Genomic DNA, 22,091 nt, shown 5'->3' on the forward strand with positions numbered 1-22,091 from the left:
ATGTGGCTCCCCATCACCTCTGGGGAAAACAAACTCCAGTCTTGCCAAGAGAACTCTTTCTGTCTGCCTTCCTTTGTCCTCTATAGCCACACTGGGTATCTCTGCTCTCCTGCTGTTCAGAAGCAGTGGCCTTTCCCATCTCTACAGGGAAGAACTCCCTCTCCTCCCTCCTTTCTTAACGAAGCTTCCATGTGGCCATCTTTCGATTCACTTTCCCAGCTCCCTAGTGAGAGGCATCCTGATCACTGGCACATTTAGGACCCGTAGGTTTGCTCTCTCGGTTGACCCAAAGATACACAATGAAAGGTCCACAGAGGTAATAGTACCTCAAATCTGTAAGGCTCCTCTGCTGGGGTTGGCACTATGGCCCTTCCCAGGCCAACAGATAAATCGCACCATACTCAAATCATGCAGCTTTTACATCCGTGATCCTAAGGCTGTGCTACCTGCTAATCCAACGGCCTTTTGGCAGAGGTCCTCTTAAGTTATGATTCTAGTTAGAGAAGAGCCTGGCTATATGGTCAAGGTATTTGTAACTATATTTTGAGTCTGAGTCTTATTTCTGAGAGCATGGGGCTGGGAGGAAGAACTACATTTAACTTCTACATTGGACAAAGCATGTATAATGGCTCGCCTGACTAGAACATCCATGACCAGGACTATGAAATGTGGCTGGATCAGGAGTTCAAGAGGTAGTCCTGGACCTCTCTTTCCACCTCTGGCATGTACAAGCCTGTCTGTCAGGTAGAAGCAGTCTCTCATAAAGCATCAGCCCAAGACCATGTATTCCTCAGAGCACATAGAAAGAAAACTATCGAGGTTCATCTTTCCCAAAGCAGACTCTGGCTGGCGCTGCAGCTCTGCCACTGCGCATGCCCAGTGTATGAGATACTCTACAAAGGTCGCTGCAGGCATAATTCAGTGAAAGATCTTCATATGAAGTCAATCCGGCATGTCCATTTTTAATCAGGTTGCTTTCATATTATTGAATTTCAGGGTTTCTTTTTAAACATCCTGCGTTTGTCTGATAGATGTTTGGGTACTAAGTGTCCTTATCAGAGAGGGATGAGAAGGCTGTGGATGTAGCTCCATGAAAGACCCTTGTCTGGCGAATATATGTAAGGCCTAGGGTCTACTCCCAGCACGGCCAAAAGGAAAAGACATAAGCTGGGTGTGGTGGCATGGCCTATAAATCCAGCATGAGGTCACACAACAAAAGGACAGTGTACTGAAGGCCAGCCTGGGTGACACTGAGTATCAGGGTAGCCTAGGGTAGGGAGGGATAATATGCCTGCAGTGTTTGAGGCTGGAAGAAGACAGCAGGGTCCCCCCTCTCTCTCTCCCTTAGAGACTGGGAAAGAAGCAAGCACAGCCCATGACGCTTTGATCTTTGAGGGGCTTTACCCCCCCAAAAAAATTACAAGAAGACAAATTTATGTTTTTATAAACCATGATAGTTGTAGCAATTGAAAAATAATAATTTTTTTCCTTTCAGAAGTCTCTTAGTTGGGATGATTAAAGGGATGTGGGGCAAAGAAAATATGAAGTAGATTTGCTAACACTGTACTTGACAGGTTAAAGACCAAGGACTCAGAGGTGCCAGAGAGACCAGCAGGGGTTTCGGGCATCTCTCAGCCTGAGAGGTGGGAGAAGGAGTCACATGCATTGGAGAGAAACGTGTTCCAGACTGACCATTCGGAGTTTTCGTAAGAGACGGAGAAGAGACTTATGGTACAGTGCAGTATTTGCTAGCATGCACAGGCCCTGGGTTCAGTGCAGTCCTCAGGCGTAGAGCATACGCACATTCCCTAAACCTTAGTCCTGGTGGCTTCTTAGCCACAGAGAGTGCTGGGCTCACACCTTGAAATCTGCATCCTTTGGGACAGACTCATGAACATTCATAAACTAACGTCTGTGGTCTAGGCACTGAGAACTTTGTTTCTCTAAGCATCACAAGACCAGGTCAAAGAATGTAAAAATCAGTCAGTTGCAGCCTAAGGTACCAGGTCCACATCTGCAGCACAAAAAGCCTCTCTGGAGACAGTTTCAGCGTCTAGGGGTAATCACACTCATCTCTGTGTGTACCTGAGATGTGTAGATGAGTTGAAGCACCATGAACGACACTGACAGTGCCAGAGACAGTCCTTAGTCGGTCTTTCTCTCCTTGGCTGCATCCTGCATCTGATTTTATTTACTGAGTCTTCTCTCTGTCGCTTTGCCAAAGGGCTGTCGGTTTCCTTCACGACCTCAAAACCTAACATCTTTATTTCATCGATCTTTTTGTGGGTTTCCTTCTCTATTTGCTTTATTTCCTCTTTGATTCTTCCTTCTACTAACACAGGGTATTAGACTGCCTATGTGAAATCTTCCTCTTGTTTAAGATGTAGGTGCACGTAGCTGTGAACTTCCTTCCGAGCACTGCTTTTTCTGCATCGCACAACTACTGGGATGTTACGTCTTGATTTTTCCTTGCTTCAGGAAATTATTTAGTAGTGGTAATTCAGAGTTTCTAGAGTTCCTCCCATGGTTGTTTTTTGGTTTGCTTCCCTAGTGGTCAGAAAAGACAATAACGTACTAAAGCAGTTTGATACAATGTTTAGGCTTGTTTTGTGATGTATTGCACATTCTGTCTTGGAAAATGTTCTGTGTCCTGATGGAAGGATGTGAATCCCAAAGCTCTTGCTTGGATGGCATGTTCTAGAAATGTCTGTTAAGTCCATCAGTCCTCGGTGAAGTTTAACTCTAATTGTTCATTTTTGCCTGGATCTCGATTGACAGTAGATAACAGGGTGTTGAAACACTCAGGCATTCGCGTATTTGATCCATTAAGGACCCTTTAGAACCAAAATGGTGGCTTTGCATACCTGGATACTCCAACACTGGGTTCGATGTGGCCTTTATATCATCGCTTTTCCTTCTTACTGGATTACTTTCCCTGTCGATGAATTCTGGTCTTCTTTCTGTCTCTTTTTGTTCTGTTGTTTTCCTAAATATAGTGTTCCTTGAAAAACTACAACTATTTCTATTTGGTTTGCATGGGCCATCTCTTCCAAACCTTGTGTGTGTGTGTGTGTGTGTGTGTGTGTGTGTGTGTGTGTGTGTGTGTTTGTCTGTGTGTGTGTGTGTGTTTGTCTGTGTGTGTGTATGTGTGTGTGTATGTGTGTGTATGTGTGTGTGTCTGTCTGTGTGTGTCTGTGTGTGTGTGTCTGTGTGTGTGTATGTGTGTGTGTATCTGTCTGTGTGTGTCTGTGTGTGTGTGTGTGTGTCTGTGTGTGTCTGTGTGTGTGTCTGTGTGTGTGTCTGTCTGTGTGTGTGTGTGTCTGTGTGTGTGTGTGTGTGTATGTGTGTGTGTCTGTGTGTGTGTGTGTGTTTGTCTGTGTGTGTGTATGTGTGTGTCTGTGTGTGTGTATGTGTGTGTATGTGTGTGTGTCTGTGTGTGTGTGTGTGTTTGTCTGTGTGTGTGTATGTGTGTGTCTGTGTGTGTGTCTGTGTGTGTGTGTCTGTGTGTGTGTATGTGTGTGTGTGTGTCTGTCTGTGTGTCTGTCTGTGTGTGTGTGTCTGTGTGTGTGTCTGTGTGTGTATGTGTGTGTGTCTGTCTGTCTGTGTGTCTGTCTGTGTGTGTGTGTCTGTGTGTGTGTCTGTGTGTGTCTGTCTGTGTGTGTGTGTCTGTGTGTGTGTCTGTGTGTGTGTGTGTTTTCTGACAAAGTAAGTTATTTTTTATTTTTTAGGCAACCATTTGAGTTTTGAAATCTCCTCAGCTGCTCTGTGTCTTCTGACTGAGGGATTGAATCTATGTGTATTCTGGGTTGTTCTTGAGAATTTACTCTGTCCATTTTCATAAGTGCCGTCTGACTTGTGTATCGTTTGTTCTCTCGGAGTTTACTTTTCGGTTTGTTGCATCTCTTCAGTGATTATGTTTTCTTTTTTCTCTATCTGCTGTGCTCATGAGTTTGACTCTCTTGTGTGTCTCCAAAATTGCAGCCATCATCTTTCTGCTGAAGATGGACAGCTTTTCTGTGCATTTCCTGGAGAGTGGTAAGTATCTGCTTTTGCATGCCTCGGGAAGTCTTTACGCTGTCATTCCTGGAACTTAGATTTCTGGTGTATAATATCATTGGTTATTAGGGGGCTTCAGGGTTGGGGGTAAATTTAAGAACTTCCATTCCTTTTTGTTTTGCATGGCTTTTATTCTCCAATCTTTCGACTAAGAATAATTTTAATAATCATATAGTTATGTGGCTTATAAAAGGGAAAGGGAACATCTGCCACTGTGGAAAGAGAAAGCAAATCTTGACCTAACACTTTAAATATTACAAACATTTTAAGATCCTATTTATGCAACTATGATTTATCTTCTAAAATGCCCTTAAGTGTCTCTTCATAACTAGATTTAAACATCTTGAGCTAATCTGACTATTTTGAAACACTTGTCTGGCAGTCTAAGTCGTTTGAAGTAATACACCACCAGACTCCCAAGATTGCTCACAGGCTAAACACACAATCGCACACTTTAAGAGTGCAGGGCCACTAAGCAGGCTTTGTATACGAATACTTATGTGGCCAAAGTACGGCCCGTCAGACGGACTGACCGAGTAAAGGCAGCCATCACTGACCAACGCAACAAAACGGTCTTCAACGTTTGAAGATGTAACTTCCTTCCATGGAGCAGTTGCCTCCCCCTTTTGCCTAAAGAGAATAAAAAGCTAACTCTTACCTAACCAAACCAAAATAATACCAACCCTCCCACCATGAGAACGCTAATTCACCGTTCCATATTTGTCAGGCTGAAATGAATTAACTCAATGCCCCAAATGTGCTGTTAAGCGATTCAACACATTGCTCTGAAATTACAGATACAAAGCAACCATTTGCTGTCTGTTACTAATACTAGCCCCCCGGACCCGATTGTCCCCAAGGATGAGAGAATCCACATGGAAACCCAAGTGACACTATGTAGCCCTGCCCCCACCTTATCCCTAATGAGTGAATAAAGATGCCTACAGCCTATACCTGGGCAAAATTGAGAACCAAGATTTGGGGTTCCTAGGCTTGGGGTTGGAGGAGAACCATGAGGAGAGAGAAAGAAGGTGGAAAGAGAAGGAAGCCACCACGGGGTAGGTGAATCATGAAAATATAGCCGGGAAGGTTAGCCAATTAGAGCTAAGAGCTGCCCAGAGGGAACATGGCAAATTATAAAACGGGGTTATCGATGGGGAAATAGATTCTAATAGCACCCAGGGCAGATGTCTGCCCTCTGCTGCTGAATGAGGCTTCTGATCAATGTAAAGGTGGCCTTTTATCTGGGAACTGAGTGATCAAAGGTGGGGTCAAATCCCCTGATTGAGATGAGATGTTTTCAACATCAGCTATCACCCTAAAGATGCAGATCCAAACTGTAAGGTAGAAACTGGAATAGATAATACTAAATCTAAGTGATATCCTTGTACTTCTAAATAGGGCACACCTTGGATATTTGTTTGATATTTTTAGCAATACCAACTACTATTTAATAAAGAAAACCACAGGACATCTCCATTAAGAGAAAACAAACGTTTGTGGCTAGGAAAGCTAAAATTATAAAATCTGGAGCTAGGAGCATAAATGCCCATATTTGGCTATTGAAACCATTTAATGCAGGCTTTCTTAACATTGTCATTATATTTATTACAGGGTTAAAAGATAAATGTATTTATAATGAAGCCCTGTCTTAAACGATGGCTTGATCTTAAAATCTATACCTCTAAAGGGAATTTTCCAAAATTTAGTTTCAGAAAATAAACGCACAGAATTAGTGAACAATTTCTCCCTGCTAAATAGGCACTTTGATGTGAATGTCCTAAGTCATCACATCACTCCCTGACTGGCATCTCAGGAGTAAATGTTTCATTTTATTTATAGTGAATGGAGACTTAAGAGGTTTATTTATAGTGAATGGAGACTTAAGAGGTTACACTAAACAAGCATGTTTTGTTTCTCTAAAATTAATCTATTGACAAAGCTTTTTTAAAAATCTCTACATTTTCATTTGTGTACACACAAAAAAAAAAACACAGACAGAACCAGTCATAGAATTATGTCAAATCTGTAATAAACCACAAATAACCAGGACTCAATTATAAAAGAAGAACTGAAGCCAACATTGCTGTACCTTCAGCAGACTTAGGGTCAGGGTCAGGGTCAGGGTCAGGGTTAGGGTTAGGGTTAGGGCTAGGGTTAGGGTTAGCAATAAGGAAAGGATTAGTGTTATGGGTAGGGTTAGGGTCAGGGTCAGGGTCAGGGTCAGGGTTAAGGGTTAGGGTTAAGGGTTAGGGTTAGGGTTAGGTTTAGGGTTAGTTTTAGGGTTAGGGTTAGTTTTAGGGTTAGGCTTAAGGTTCAACAGCAGAAAGTCTATTTCTTGGCCTTCTTCAGTCTATCAGCCTGATGACTCACGCCTGTACCTTCAGCTACCCTGGGGGTTGGAGTAGGAGGATTGCAGTTCAACTCCAACCTTGGCATTGAGTAAAAGCCTTGTCAAAATAACATGTGAGAAGTGTAGGAAACTGGCTCCAAACTAGAGAGCTTTTGACATTTCTGCCTCCAATGCCCTTTGCTGCAAAAAAGATAGAATTGAGTTCTTTGAAACTCAAATCAACAACTCAGCTTTCTAAATTAAATATTCTAAGACAGTGCAGCCCAAAAGGACACTCTAATTTCATTCTTGTATTCTGACAAATGAAAGTAGGGAAATATTAAAATCTTTGTGTTCTGTAATGAAACTAGTATTAAGAGCAGAAATTTCATTTGCACCGTAAAAGCACTGCAAATTCCTAACACGGGTCCTGGATTTGGGTCAATGCTTCAAGCTGTCTATTTGCTGGTTTTTATAGATGAACTCCATGCTCAGAACAAAGTGTGTGTATTGTGTGTTTGGGACCAAGGCTGCAGTGAAGGCATGTAAGGCAACATAGGTAAACATTGTCATAAACATCTCAGACTCATTACACATTTAATTTCGGATTCATTTTAGTTGTTATAATATTCAGAAATGTTTTACTGCTGCCATATTTTTACCCTTCCGTATGGGGTCACTAAGTCGTAAACTACAATAAAAGAAGCTGCAGTTCAGAGTCATAATTTACAAATAAGACAACTAAATTCATTCACAGTTCTAACGAATGCTGGCTTTTTTGGAATATCCTATGAAAAATGTGTACCACCATTGCTTAGCTATTGGGAATAATTCAATGTCCTGTTCGCTCGGGTAGTTTTAATGCAGTGACTCTGGATCCACTTTAAAGTATCCAAGGAAACAAAACTCAAGTGGTCACTTAGTCTCTGGCATTCTCTACAGCAGTAACCCACGCCAGGAGCCGGAAGGAGCCATAACTCTGAGGTGCCAGAACAGGAAGGTCTACAGAAGTGGCCACAGCCATAGACATGCATCATAGAAAACCTCCGCCTTGGGCTGCAGAAGAAAGAGTGTGTGTGCATGTGTGCATGTGTGCATGTGCATTGATGTGTAGGTGCCCACAGAGACCAGAGGAGGGTGACATCTTCTCTGGAGCTACAAGCGGTCGTGAGCCATCTGACATGGATACTGGGGACTGAGCTTGGCAGCTCTGGAAAAGCGACAAGTGCCCTTTGGCCACTTAGGATTACAAAATAGACGGGCACAGAGCAGGTAGATCACGTGCAGATGGTTGGACGGGTCACCCAGGCAGCTGATTCTTCAGCCACATCTGAAGCCCTCCCCTTCCAAAGCACCACAAGTATGCCCAGAGCCAATTTTATGATCTGAGGCATAAGTCACATCCTCAAGTAGTCAGGCAGGGCTCAGACACCTGCCGTGACTGGGGGGGGGGGGGGGGGTTGTCTTCCTAGAAAACTCTGGAGAGAAATCCACTTGCAAATCCCTATCCATAGCCGGCCACCCTCTATGGGGAAACAGCATCCTAGAAATCGCAGAGAGCCTGAATAAGTCGTGGCCATCAAACAACCCAGAAAGCATCAGGTGACACTGAGCAAGCCCACTGAGTTTATCCAGACATCCAGGTCACCCTGACAGTTCATCTGGCCTTGTCAATCCCAGGATAGGCATAGTACTGGATGATATGGGAGGGACCGGAACACAAATTAAAGATACATTGTAGCCAGTACAGAATGTTACATCCCAAGATCCCCCCACTGCCTGGCCTCCTGCTGAGTGCTCTCTCCGCCCTAGCCCTTTGCTTCCTGTCACCTGCATTCTTTGTACAGCCATAGCTACAGTGATAGCAGATATAGTGCAGGCCTCTTGGAGATAACCATCCATTCAAAATTACTCACTGCCAAAGAAGAGAGAGGTCCCTAGTAACCTCAGACTCATTAACTCTCTGAGTAACGCTGCTGAGGGCTGAGTGATATGTGGCCCTGTCTCTTGTCCCCATAGCATGCTGTTTCTCATCTCTCAACAAGGCCTGAATGTCTGGAGATACTGCCTGAGCAGGAGTCCCAGGCTAGGTCAAGAGATAAAAAGGTTGCCATCAAATGTCCCCAGATGGACCGCCCACATTGCCTCTCACATTAGCAGGTGGGGGGAAAGGTGACTAGGTAATTTTACGGCAGCTATCAGAAGCTGAGAAACTGAGTCCTGTTTCAGTTCTCTAGGGGATCCTAAGGAGCATCCCCACTGGTCTTTCCCACATAGCTTTTGTTAAAGCATCTTCTTCTGATCAGGAATGTAACATCGTGATATTGTATCAATTATTGTATTGATATGCAAATCAGGGCTGGAGAGATGGCTCAGTGGTTAAGAGCACTGACTGCTCTTCCAGAGGTCCTGAGTTCAATTCCAGCAACCACATGGTGACTCACAGCCATCTGCATCACCGATCCCAGATCTCACTTCTTCTTTCTGGTGCCTACAGGTACCAGACACACTCATGGTGCATGAACATAAATACAGGCAAAACACCTATAATCAGAAACACCAAAGGGGCAGGATGCCTGGCCTCCTGGAGGAGTGCATAGCAGTTCCTACCTCCTCTGAATTCATGCTTGTTAAATATTTCTAAAAATCACCCCAAATGCCTGTTCAGTTTCACCTTCAGAAGGATGTCTTTGTGCTTGCACAGGAACACAAGCCTTGGCTTTGTAGCCTCCATGCTAATAGGGAAACATTTGGTAAATCCCTGTGTCAACAATTCTGCTTAGCGAAAGTATGATGTGTGATAAAGTAGAAGCTGCTTCCACAAAGGACTGGCAAGATCCAGTCACCTAACCCCTTCTCCTCCTCCTTTCTCTCCTTCCTCTCTCTCTCTCTCTCTCTCTCAAGTCTCATTGCTCCACTTGCTTAAATATGAGTAGTTAGTCTCATTCTCCTTGACCCCCAAGACAAGTCAAAGTCTAGCTCAGTGCTCTGTAAGAACCTCACTTGTCACGCTTGATGCTAAAACACTGACTGTCGTTGTGAAGATGAGGTTGGGACCTGGCCTTTCCTTGCTCCCCTGTTGGAGGCTAACATCAGCTCCAAGCATCTGTTAACTCCTTGTCTGTTCCTCAAGGTGAGAACCAACCCACTCTCCTCTCAAGGAGCAGTAGCTGCCCAGGAGACAGAGGCCCCACCTCTGTGCTTGATCAGTAACAGGCAGGAGAAAAGCCAGCAAAAACTTTCTTCTTTCTGACTCTCAAATTCCCTAATGATCGACAAAGCCGTGAGAGCGTGCTCAGTGGATGCAGAAATAAGCAAAGGAGCCCGAGAGGCGAAACGTACACTGAGATAACTACAGGAACCAGGTTGGACAGAAGGTGGCACATTAAGGAAAAGAAGACAAGGAGTGTGCCAGAAGGGAGTGGGAATGGAGATTAGAGCAAAACAAGACGAGAAGGGCAGCTATAGGAAGGCCGGCAAAGGCCCAGGGTCACGCATAATAAGCACAGCATCTTTATCAGTAGATTGCAGGAACCATGAAATGGCACAGTCAGAGCCAAGGCTGTGACTGGTGTGACAAGACCACTAGCCTGTAAGACAGGAGATAGTCCGTTGGGGGAGACTTCCACAATGGGGCAAGTCAGAGGGATAAGAGTGAGTCAGATGCTCCTAAAGAAAGAGGCTCCTGACAGGAGGGGCTGTGACAGCAAGTCCAGCAGGAAGCCCAGAAGGAGCTCCTGCCTGCTTACTGGTAAATGGGCATGGAGGGAGGTAAAGAGGGCAGACAGACGCCAACCTCGAAGCCTGGGAACATGCACGATCTCTCAGGAGGAGAGCATGATGTGGGACAGAAAAGCCAAAGCAAACCCAGGAACTGCCGAATGTCTGGGGGACAGAAAGCCTGCCCAGGAGCATCAGAGGTAGGAGGACCAGACAGGAGTCACATCATGAAAACCTGGGGGGTGGGGGAGCTTGAAAAAACACTCAAGCGCAGTGAGGATCCACACTCCACAGCTGAGGCCAAGACACTTGGGATTTTCTGAAGGATAATTAATTTCAGCAGCTGTTGAAATCAAAGTGGCAGTCAGTTGAGAGCAGAGGGGAAGTGACAACGGTGGTCAGGAGGAGGAGGGATTGGCAAAGTCGTGAGAAGCGTCTCTGTAGGTTGCAAGGACAGAGACTGCAGAGCAAGAGAGAGAATGAAGATGACTTTGGTGTTTGGCCAGCTGGGAGGCTGCACAACTGAACTGATGCCATAGCTGTAGGGTAAACTCTCCCAGAGAGGAGACCTCATGTTCTTTTCATGAGGATTAGCCACTGATGTTTCCCCACCCCTGAGCCAGGCCTGACAAAGGAAGCCAGAGTGAGGTGGAGATGGACAATTCTATGAAAAAGCTGCCAGGGAACTGTCTACCCTGACCTCATGGCTCAGGATCACTGGACCCCAGGCTAGACCCTAGGCTGGATCCCAAGGTAGACCCAGGCTAGACCCAGCCTGGACCCCAGGTTGGACCCCAGGCTAAACCCCAGGCTGGACCCCAGACTAGACCCTAGGCTGGACTCCAGGCTAAACCCCAGGCTGGACTCCAGACTAGATCCTAGGCTGGACCCCAGGCTAGACCCTAGGCTGGACCCTAGGCTGGACCCTAGGCTGAAAGTACACCAGTCATTCATTTGTTTCTCAACTTGTTGGACATTTATGGCTCCTTATCTAGTACCATGTGCAGAACACTTTTTAGGAATAATTGGGAACAAGGAGGCTGTTGTCTGGCTTTTAACAGAGATTTACACAGCTCAGACACACTAATCTCAACTTCAAAGAATAGACTAACTAATTGAACCACAAAATCAAACCCTGGTCTGGGCACGCCGGGCAGAACAATGAAGCAAGCACTCATGAAAGCCTGGCACCCTGGAGCGTGACAAAACCTGAATTCCTCCACGTGTCAGGCGCTCCACTAAGTCCTGACTCTTGCTTAAGGGTCTCTGCTCTGTTCTGTGTAGAGAGTCAAAACCATTACGGTTCAGAGATAAAGAAAGCATGGCATTTGAGAAGCACAGATTACCGGGTGTGTTCTGGTCCAGGTATCTATTTGACTCATGTGGAAGCTGAGACCTAGAGAACTACTGACTTCCGGTCCCCCTCGGGAGGAAGGTGGAAGTCACTACACAGTGAGACGACCACCAGGATCCACCCAGGCTCCCTGGAGGCCCAGCTCAGTTCTAGACAAGGATGAGGGTTGGGACTAGATGCAGAGCTCCCTTAACCTCGGGCTTGGGAAGAAGTCTGGATAATGCACTCGAGGGTAATCTCAGTACAGTAAGGGGAGGACTCAGGGCAGGGGGAGCACGGCCTTCATGGGATTTTCTGTGCAGCCTCATCTTCTGATTCCCTGCACTGCTCAAGACTCTGCTCGTCTGGGGCAGGGCAGCCCATGATGCTCAAGCCAGAGCCAGAGGCTGTACACAGGGCCCATAGCCCACACTTCCTACAAAGTAATTGCTCTGCAGCCCACAGGCAGCCTTGGGACAAAGATAAGTTAAAAAATAAATGTTCTTTCCCACTCTGGGGCAACGACCTGCACTGCTGAGTTGACACCATCCAGGAGAGTGACAAGACCTTGGGCTGAGAGGTTCAGGGAGGTGGGCCATGCACCCGATGGGACACAGTCTTGGAGTCCAGGTCGTGGATGCAGAATTGTGGCCGTCTTCCCTGCTCTTGGCTCAGTGGCATCCCCCGGCATAATTGGTGACATCCCATTGTCCTCCTACCAGACTCGCATTAAGAATGTAAGATAGGACATTAGTCGAGCAGGCAGCTTAAAGGATCCCTTGTTCCCTTGACACAAAGGAACAGGTTGGGGTGGCTTTACAGCAGCGCTGCCCCTAAAGTGAGATAAAAGCCATGACTATAACTGTAAATTTTTTTGAGACAGGTTTTCTCTGTGTAGCAGCCCTGGCGATCCTGGAACTCACTTTGTAGACCAAGCTGTCCTCAAACTCACCGAGCTCTGCCTATCTCTGCCTCCCAGGTGCTGGCTAAAGGTGTGCGCCACCACGACCAATGTACACGTAAACTTTAAAAAGAAGACATGCCTCAGATTGGGAAAAATATTCCCTCCTTCTGGGAAGAGTGGATTTCACGAAGGATTCCTATATGAATATGCAAGGAACTCTGAAAACAAGCAGTCCGATTTAAAATTGGACAACAGGTTTGCCAAACAAGACGCACAGAGGCAAGTGAGACACAAGAAGACACTCTGTGCCATATGTCATCCGAGAACTATAGAGAACGATGAGGTGCCACTGCGCGAGTATTAGAACGAGCGAAGTCTAACATCTAATACTAGGGGGAGAGCAAAAATCCCCTTCATTGCTGAAGGCGAAGCAAGACAGCAGGGCCGTCTTGAGAAACGGTTTTGCAGACTCTAACAAGCTAAGCAGTGTTACACCTGCGGTGTCTGCTCAGAGAAGTTGAAAGCTCACTTCCACAAAACCCTGCATCGATGTTCATGGCGGCTTTCATTACTGCTACTTACAGGCCAGCAACATGCACTTCAAGACAGGTGAGTGACTACACGGTGGCGTGTTGAGAAGACGCAATAGCATCCAATCCTAAAAGAACTAGGCTATGATCCATGAAAAAGGCATGGAGGAACCTTATGTGCAGCTAACGGAGTGAAAGAGAAGGCTTCATGGCTTGTGAACCCAGCTTCACAGCAGCCAACCCAGCACACAGAGAGAAGGCATTGCCAGCAGACAGGAGTGGGAGAGAAGGCAGAGCACAGAGGGTTTCTGTGTGCGAACCTAGAGCTCTTTTCTTATTAAAAAGAAGAATATAGGGGCTGGGGATTTAGCTCAGTGGTAGAGCGCTTACCTAGGAAGCGCAAGGCCCTGGGTTCGGTCCCCAGCTCCGAAAAAAAAAGAACCAGAAAAAAAAAAAAAAAGAAGAATATAATAAGTAAATGTCATACCTTAACCCAATATACCTAGACTATTACCATTTCAATATATAGTCAATCTAAAAATTTTTATGAGACATTTCACATTCCTTTGATGGTAAACAAGCTTTGAAAATTTTTGTGTAATTTACACTTTGCACATCTTAATATGGGCACGTCGCAGGTGGCCAGAGGCTACCATAATGCGTATCGTGGACGGCTGTGTTGTTTGAAAGACATGCTCAGAAGGAATCCAGCACCTCCCAGTGCCAATGGAGAGAGTGGCATACCCCAGACACATAGTGGGGTATGGAATAATCCAGACGCCTCTTGACCTTAGTAAGTGTCACACAGACATGTTCAGAGAGTATCACAGGGTTAAGATGAGAGGACGAAACACAAGGTAATGCCACAGAGTACCCAGGGGAGTGTGACAGCAGAAGGACCAAGGCTTGGATTTCAGGTAGAGAACGGATTCGGCATGACACACAGACACAGACTCGAGGTGTGTGCTGCTGCGAAAAGCTTTACTTCTTGGTGTATATTTAAGCAATTAGAACAGGTACATAATAATTGGCAGTCATCCAGCTCTTATTCATCACCCCACCAAATGTCCCTTGCAAGGAGGAAAGCAGAATGTACAGTCTAGGAAACAATTCTCATCCGCAAACAATAGTTTAGAAAACTGCAGTTATACTGTCAGATTTGTGGGCACCAGGTATGTATTCATCATTTATCTTTGTCATAATAAAGTTTAAACTCTATATTTATGGCCCCTCAGAATAGTAAGGAAACTTCTGTAACCATAGTTAACTCTTGATAAGTTTGTTCAACTTGTTGGAACTTGTCTATGATCTTTCTAAAAGAATCATCACTATTCTGAATCATGCTAAACAAAACTTATCCAAAAGGGTGGAAAGGCTTTTCTGGAACAGTCATGTTGTTAGTAACTGCAATGAATTTCTCTCCTATTTACTGGGAACTAATGGGTGCAGCAGTTGAGTTCATCGCAGCCGTTGAGTTCATCAGGATCATGATGGTGTGAGACGTTTCCGTCTCTGAACTCTCAGTTCCTGAGACATCTAAAGGTACATGACCATCTTCCCACACTGCTATGCTCTTAAAATCAGATATTGTTGACAGGCTTAAAGTTGCCAAGATCACCAAGGCTAGAACACAGAAGGCACCTCCACCACAAGCACAGACCCCCTTTTTGTAGGGAGACGGCCAGGACCTCCAGGAGGCCAAGCCATTCCAGGCACAGGCCTCTGTCTGGATAGAAACAACGCACAAAGAGCTTCACGTCACAGAGACTCCACTGGAGTGGGTGTGACAAGGTAAGAACTGTAGCTCCTTACCCAAAGGCACTAGAAATCTCCAAGAATCCCAGAGAACTCTGGCAGCACACTGACACACAGTAGGCCCACACCTGAGCAAGTGTCACAGGTACAAAATAGACTAACAAGAATGTAACACATGCCAGCTTCCAGGGAACCCTGGGTTGAATAGCCCAGCTTCTACTTGGGCTCTGGGTCGGGCTTCAGATCTTCGGCAATCCTGAATGGGGTCCTACAAGGGCATCAGCTGCAGGCAGGTCTTGCTGTAGGACACACTGTAAAGCTCCACAGCCTTGAACAAAATGCTCAGTGAGGCCTTCTCTGAGTGGCACTGCCAGTCAGTTAGCACCTCCCACCAAGCTCCAAACACTTTGTGATCAATGGCTGGTGCTCTGCAAGCTCCTTTCTGTGTGACCAGTTCTTCCCAAAAGAGTCTGCCAACACAGTGCACTAGTGGGAATCCAAGAGGCTGGCTAGGCAAACGCTCTTCTATCTTCTGCCCCTCCTGGGAGTACTTCCTGTTGCTCCTTCCCCTGACAGTGGCTGCTCTTCCCAAAGATGTGGAGTCCAGTTTGTATATTTACGCCTTTAGAGCCAGCCTCAGGGTGTGTCCCTATGAGACAGCAGCACAGACAGGTCCCTTCTCCAGCTTCTCGGTTTTATTTTATTTGTATTTATGTGTATGTGTGTGTGTGTGTTCATGTGTGTGTGTGCATGTGTGTGTATATGTGTGTATGTGCATGTATGTGTGTGTCTGTGTGTGCATGTGCATGTGTATATGTGTGCATTGTGTGTATTGTGTGTCTCTGTGTGTGTGCGTGTATATGTGCGTGTATGTGTGTGTGCATGTGTGTATGTGTGTGTATGTGTGTATATGTGTGTGTGCGTGTGTGTATGTGTGTGTGCATGTGTGTGTGTGTGACCGTGTATGTGTGTGTGTGTCCATGTGTATGTGTGTGCATGCGTGCATTTGCATGGGTGTGACACATACACACATGCACAGAGGCACTCGCCTGTGCATTCGCTTGCAGAGGCCAGAGTGGAACAGCAAATATTCTCTTTGTTGTTCCCCCCTTACCTTCTGAGGCAGCTCTCTCGACATCTGGGCTAGGCTAGCTGACCACCATGCTCCCAGAGCTTTCCTGTCTTGTAGGCATGAATGGCTATGCCTGGCTTTTATGTGAATGGTGGGTGTTTGAACTTAGATCCAATCGTGCTTACCCACTAGGCTCTCTCCTCAGTCCCCAGCCTCCAAATTTTAGCTCGTCCAACTGGTCCCTTTGTTCTCCAGTCTTAGGATGGGAGCTTCCTACTACGGTTTCTTCTCCTCACACACCTAGAATTCTCACTTTGTTTTGTGCACTCAGACAACAAATTAATACAATGATTTATAATAAATTTAATAGTTCAATTTAAGCTTGTGAGTATTTACAATAAAGTCTTTCTGGTAAACAGCTGGTAGATTTTGGTTTCTGAGTCTTTTTTTTTTTTTGGTCTGGTTTGGTTTGGTTTTGTTTTGTTTGGTTTTGTTTTTCAAGACAGGGTTTTTCTGTGTAGCCCTGGACGTCTCGAAACACACTCTGTAGACCAGGTAAAGTTGTGCACCACCATCACCTGGCTTTGAATTCTGAGTCTTAAAATGCTTTGTGCAGTGACATCACTGTCATTATTATGGACGGGTGGCTTCTATGTCTGAGGAAACCGTCAGACACTAGACAATGTATGCTTCAGTCCTCTCACCGCCCCGTGAGCTCTCTGCCATTTCCACCAAGTTCTTAACCCCTTTCCCATGCATGGTCTTACAGCACTCCACTGCTCCTTTGTCCCATTAGCTAACCAAACATTTTAAACAAACCCTGTCTGTCAGAATCCTTCCCAGAACACCTCAAATTGGAACTAAGAAGGCAAAAAAAGTCATTTCCGCATCAGTAGCAGAAACCATTCGTCTCAGGCTGACTGACATTGATCCTTGGGCTCCTGTCTTCCCCACGAGGAGTCTCATGGGACTCAGGAGTCCCTGGTTTCTTACCCATCCTTCCCACAGTTTCACTGTTAACTCCTTTGCAAAGCAGGGACCTAAACGAGCACCCTGTTTAAACAAAACCAAGCCAGGAGGGCTCCCGGGCCAGCCAGTACTGCCTTGCGTTCCTCATTCCTCAAATAGGAAGCTGAGACTGAAGAAGGACGAGGTGGACCTCAGACTGCAGATCATTCTGGCTCCAAAGCCTGTACTCTTCCCAGTAATTCACACCTAAGGTGACGGCTAGGAAGAGCTAAGGAGGCCGCACTCAGCCTCACAGAGACCCACAGGAAGAAGAGCCTGAGCCTCGCTGAGCTCATTGGCCCCGAGCTTAGTGGGAGGTCCACTGGGCTGTCTTAACCCACTGGAGTAACTGTGAAGATAATGTGATGTAATGTTTGCTTCTCTGGGAGACGGGCCATGAGTTCCGTTTCTGGAGAGCCAAAAGTCATGGTGACAGAGGGGAGCAGTCTGCCACAGGAGCTGACTGCGTGAGACAAAGTCCTGGGGAATTTGAGTCTACTTCCACACGCAGGCTTTTCCCATGCTGATTTGTACATCTCTCTTTCCAGGGCTGCAGAAATGGCTGCGGTTAAGAGCGAATAGCTCTTGCAGAGGGGCCCAAGTTTGGTTCCCAGCACTCACATCATCACGTGCTGCATGAGTGTCTCTACCCAGTCCATCTACACCCTGAAAAGTAAGGAGCTAGAACAGAACATAGCTGCTTCAGGATAATTAAAGACAGCAAGGAGAGACCGCAGGCTTTCCGGCACTGGGGGGAAGCTCCCCTGCTAAATGTAACATGCTCTGCCGATGACCAGGAACCTGGGGAACAGTCAGTGCTCACAACCAATGACGCAAGCCTCTTGTCTCCTGCACATAGGGAGGACGAAGAGGTGTGTGGTATTCATAAAGCAAAGGGTGTGTGTGTGTGTGTGTGTGTGTGTGTGTGTGTGTGTGTGTAACACAGATGTTCATGGAAGACAAAGTTCAACCTTGGGTACTTGAGCAGGGGTTTTCAACCTGTGGGTCAAACCTTAGGGGTTTTCACCTAAGACCATCTGCATATCAATATTAACATTATTATTAATAACAGTAGCAAGATTGCAGCCACAAAGTAGCAACAAAATAATTTTATGGTTGGGGGCCAAGGCAACACGAGGAACTGTGTTAGGGGGTCACAGCATTAGGAAGGTTGAGAACCACTGCTCAAGAGTCATTATCCTTGGGTGTTGACACAAGGTCTCTCGAAAGGATCTAGGGCTTGTTGATTGGGTTAGACTGTCGGGCCAGCAACACCAAGGGTCTGTCTGTGTCTGCTTCCCATCGCTTAGATCATGAGCACACACCAGCCTGCCTGGCTTTTCTATTGGTTCTGGGCTTCAAACTTGGGTTCTCTGGGTTGCATGGCAATCACTTTACCAACTGAGGAATCTCCCCAACCCCAAGCAAAGGATTCTTAAAAGAGTCCATCTCTCTGGGAAACCTACATCCATCTGCCATGCTCAAAAACAACAAAGGCCATGTACAAGGTAGTGCAGGCTGGCCTCACAAAGCACATTACCTCACAGGGGCTATCTCAATCACCTCACAGGAGCTATCTCAATCACTTCACAGGGGCTATCTCAATCACCTCATAGGGGCTATCTCAATCACTTCACAGGGGCTATCTCAAAGTCTTCACCATTACATTAGTAGTGTTTGTTCTGAATGTGTGGCCTATTTCCAGTCTGATTTCTTTGGAAGTTGGAATAATAACTAACAGAATGCCCTATTCACGTATTATGGATGAAGGGATATGCATTTAAGAGAGCTCTGGACTGGCCTTCAATTGATTACTTGGATAAACTCTTTTCAGAATCAAAGAGAACAAATTTCAAGTGAGTGGTGGTATTTAAACAAGAAAAAAACAAGCCATGATTGCCCAGCCACACACCCTCCTGGAGTCACAAAACTGAGGACTGGGTGGAGAGTTCTTCAGGGTCACTGGAGACTCAGTTTTTTCTCTGATTACTCCTACATGGGTTCCTGGAGAATCTTGGGTGGGTTTCTTTTTTTTTTTTTTTTTTGGTTCTTTTTTTTCCGGAGCTAGGGACCGAACCCAGGGCCTTGCGCTTCCTAGGCAAGCGCTCTACCACTGAGCTAAATCCCCAACCCCCTGGGTGGGTTTCAAAAAAGAATGTCCTCTTTAATCTAAAAGAACCTTCTTGATTCTGTACTTGGCCAGGCTCTAGCCACAGGCACATGAGAGCCACAAGGATGTAGGAAGGGTTTCTTGGGCTTTGCTCCCATTGAGTTCAGATCTTGTAAGACGATCCACAGCATGGGAGAAAGCACAGCCCAGCGCAGTGCCCACCCCTAGGACCATATATAAGCCAAGGGGCCCATAAAAGACAGTATTAAGAATATCAGTTCATTTAGCTTCTCTGAGTCTGTGGAGTGTGGCACGGTTCCTGTATTTTATGACTAATATCCACTTATAAGTGAGTACATGCCATGCATGTCATTTTGGGACTGGACTACCTCACTCAGGATGATATTCTCAAGTTCTATCCATTGGTCTGCAAAATTCATAACGTCTCTGTTTTTAATAGCTGAACAGTATTACGCTGTGTAGATGAACCACATTTCCTTTATTCATTCTTCAGTTGAGGGACATCTATGTTGTTTTCAGTTTCTGGCTATTATAAATAAAGCTGCTATGAACATGGTTGAGCATGTGTCTTTGTGGGATGTTGGAGCATCTTTTGGGTCTATGCCCAGGAGTGGTATAGCTAGGTCCTAAGGTAGAACTATTGCCACCTTTCTGAGAAATCACCAAATGTATTTCCTAAGTTTGTAGCAAGAAAGGTTGAATCTCACTTAGAAAAGAGAATAAAATAGTCATAAGAGGCAGGTGGAGGGAGAGAACTGGAGAGGAGGGGTATGGGGAGGTTCAGGATCAGGTATGGGAAAGAACAGGAGAGACAGCTAGATGGCCATGGGAATCTGCAACTGACAGGGGTGAGAATGTGGAGGGCATCTCCAGGATGAAACAGATATTTGGGATAAAGGAGGTGTCCAAGAATCAATGGGGGTGATCTTAGATGTAACTCACTACATTGAGGAACCTAAAGAGGCCACCTCCTTAGCTAGGCAGGAACCCCAGTGGAGCCATAGAGACACCAACCCACCCACAAAACTTTCAACTGAAAATTTATCCTGTCTAAAAGAAATGCAGGCATGGGGAATGGAGCAGAGACTGAGGAAATGGTCAACTAATAACTGGCCCGGCTTGAGACCCATGGGCAAGCACCAATCCTTAACACAATTAATGAATGATACTCTGTTATGCCTGCAGGCAGGAGCAAGTTGTCCTCTGTGGGACCACGCCCGGCAGATGACTCCAACAGATACAGACACCCACAGCCAAACAGTAGATGGAGCTTGAAGACTCTTATGAACAGGAGGAAGAATTGTGGCCCAGAAGGAGAAAGGAAATCCATGGAAAGACCAACAGAGCCAACTAACCTGAACCCTTGGGGCTCTCAGAATCTGAAACACCAACCAAAGAACATACATGGTCTGGACTTAGGCCTCTCTGCACATGTGTAGCAGATGTGCAGCTTGGTCTTTATGTGGGTCCCAAACAAGTGGAACAGGGGCGATCCCAAAAGCTGTTGCCTGTACATGGGGTATGTTCTTCTAACCAGCCTGCTTTATCTGGCCTCAGTGGTTGAGGGAGGGCCTAGCCTTGAAGGTACTTATAGTGCCATGGTCAGAGGAGAAGGGGTGTGGGGATGAGGGAAGGATTGTGGGAGGGGGTGACCAGGAGGGAATCAGTGATTAGGAAGGATGTAAAGTGGATAAGTAAAAAAAAATGTTTAATTAAAATAAAAGATCCTCAGTTGAGATGGCGAATTCCTTACAGAACAATCATGTGTCTGCCACATTCAGTCTTTACTGGATGAATGCAATAGCTAATAGTGACAGTGGGTTTCTGTTTTGAAGGAAAAGTAAGATTTAAACTTACTTAAACGGTGAGTGAATTATTAGTCATTGATAAGGGCAGAGGTTTTCAAGAAGGCGGGAAGGGAAATAATGACAGTCAATATAGACATTTTAAAGCCCAGGCATGTTAGGGGATTGTATTTCCTTTCATGATGCAACCAGAATGAAAGGACAGGAAAGATGGGCTGGCGAGAGATTTCTGTGGTCAAACTGTGTTAAAGGGTTAGACTTATCTACAGTGGGACGCCCTCCCATTCCTGTTTCCTGGGGCAGTTTTTCCTGTTGTCGCAGAATGGATATTAGCAGGACTCAAGTACCCCAGTTTAGATAATGAATTATAAAGTCGAGTTAGTTACTTTTCTGTTACTGCAATAAAATATTCTTTAAAAAGCAAGATGGGAGAGAAAGGGTTTGACTCATGGTTCCAGAAGTGTAGATCCACAGAGTAGGGGGAAGACAGAAGAACAAGAATGATCACATTTCATTCACACACTGGAAGTCAAAAGACACAGACAACAGAAAGTACAGCAAGGCTATAACCTTCCCCCCGCAAAGCCCACCCCCCAATGATGAACTTCTACCAGCAAGGTTCTATCTCCTAAAGGTTTCACAACCTCCCCAAACATTTCCACCAACTGGGGACTAAGTATTCAAATACATGAGCCTAAGTTGGGCATTTCTCATCCACACAACCATCGCCATCTTGAATGGCCACATGGAGCCCCTGCAGCTTCACAGAGAGAGGTAGCAGATGAACTTAGAAAGGTCAGAGTTCACAGCACTGGGTGGATCGCAGAAGGAAGAACAGAGATCTCTAGTCCAGATAACTCTGCACAGACTTTGTACTAATAGTAAATCTTCACCAGCAGCCAGAGCTGGAGAGATGGTGGGGATTGGGAACTTTACAGAGGACCCTCGCCAGGCTCCCAGCACCCATGTCAGGTGCGACATAAAAGGCTATAACTCCAGGGGACCCAATGCCTACGGCCTCCATGGGCACTGGGACTCAGATTCACAAACAAACCCATAGACACACATTCTTATACATGATTCAAGATAAAACAAACCTTTTTAAAAAATAAATCTCTCCTCCCACCTCCGTCTTTTATGGCTAAACCCTGAACACAGCTTCGGAATAATTAAAGATAGCAGTGAGAGGTCACTGTGCCTGCGGTTGTACCCTCGAGGCTAATACAGTATCTAGCATTATCTGATGAGAAAGTTAATGGAAAGAAGGAAGGGGGAAGGAAGGGAGGGAGGGAGGGGGAGGAAAGGAGGAAGAAAGAAAGGGAGGGAGGAGGAAGGGAGGAAAGAAGGGAGGGAGGGAGGGAGGGAGGGAGGGAGGAAGGAAGGAACATTTCTAGGGTGGAACAAACAAAAAACTAAACTAACCTGTGGTGGTGCCAGCCTATAAT

At 45.8% G+C, this 22,091-nt stretch overlaps 1 long non-coding RNA gene across 6 annotated transcripts; it reads left to right on the forward strand.

Annotated features, from left to right (window-relative positions):
- The first annotated feature begins 10,008 nt into the window (after nucleotides 1-10,008).
- Nucleotides 10,009-21,749, forward strand: LOC120097424 (uncharacterized). Of its 6 annotated transcripts, none has more exons than XR_015640228.1 (4): nucleotides 10,016-10,139; nucleotides 12,421-12,954; nucleotides 17,259-17,383; nucleotides 20,027-21,061. It is a non-coding gene; the product is annotated as an uncharacterized LOC120097424 (long non-coding RNA). The 6 variants fall into 6 exon arrangements; XR_015640230.1 differs by having other exon boundaries at nucleotides 10,021-10,139; nucleotides 17,259-17,582; nucleotides 20,027-20,594; XR_015640227.1 differs by having other exon boundaries at nucleotides 10,073-10,308; nucleotides 20,027-21,749.
- The last annotated feature ends 342 nt before the right edge of the window (nucleotides 21,750-22,091 follow it).

This window comes from Rattus norvegicus, chromosome 16, assembly GCF_021556685.1.
Source record: "Rattus norvegicus strain SHRSP/BbbUtx chromosome 16, alternate assembly SHRSP_T2T, whole genome shotgun sequence".
Classification (NCBI taxonomy): domain Eukaryota; kingdom Metazoa; phylum Chordata; class Mammalia; order Rodentia; family Muridae; genus Rattus; species Rattus norvegicus.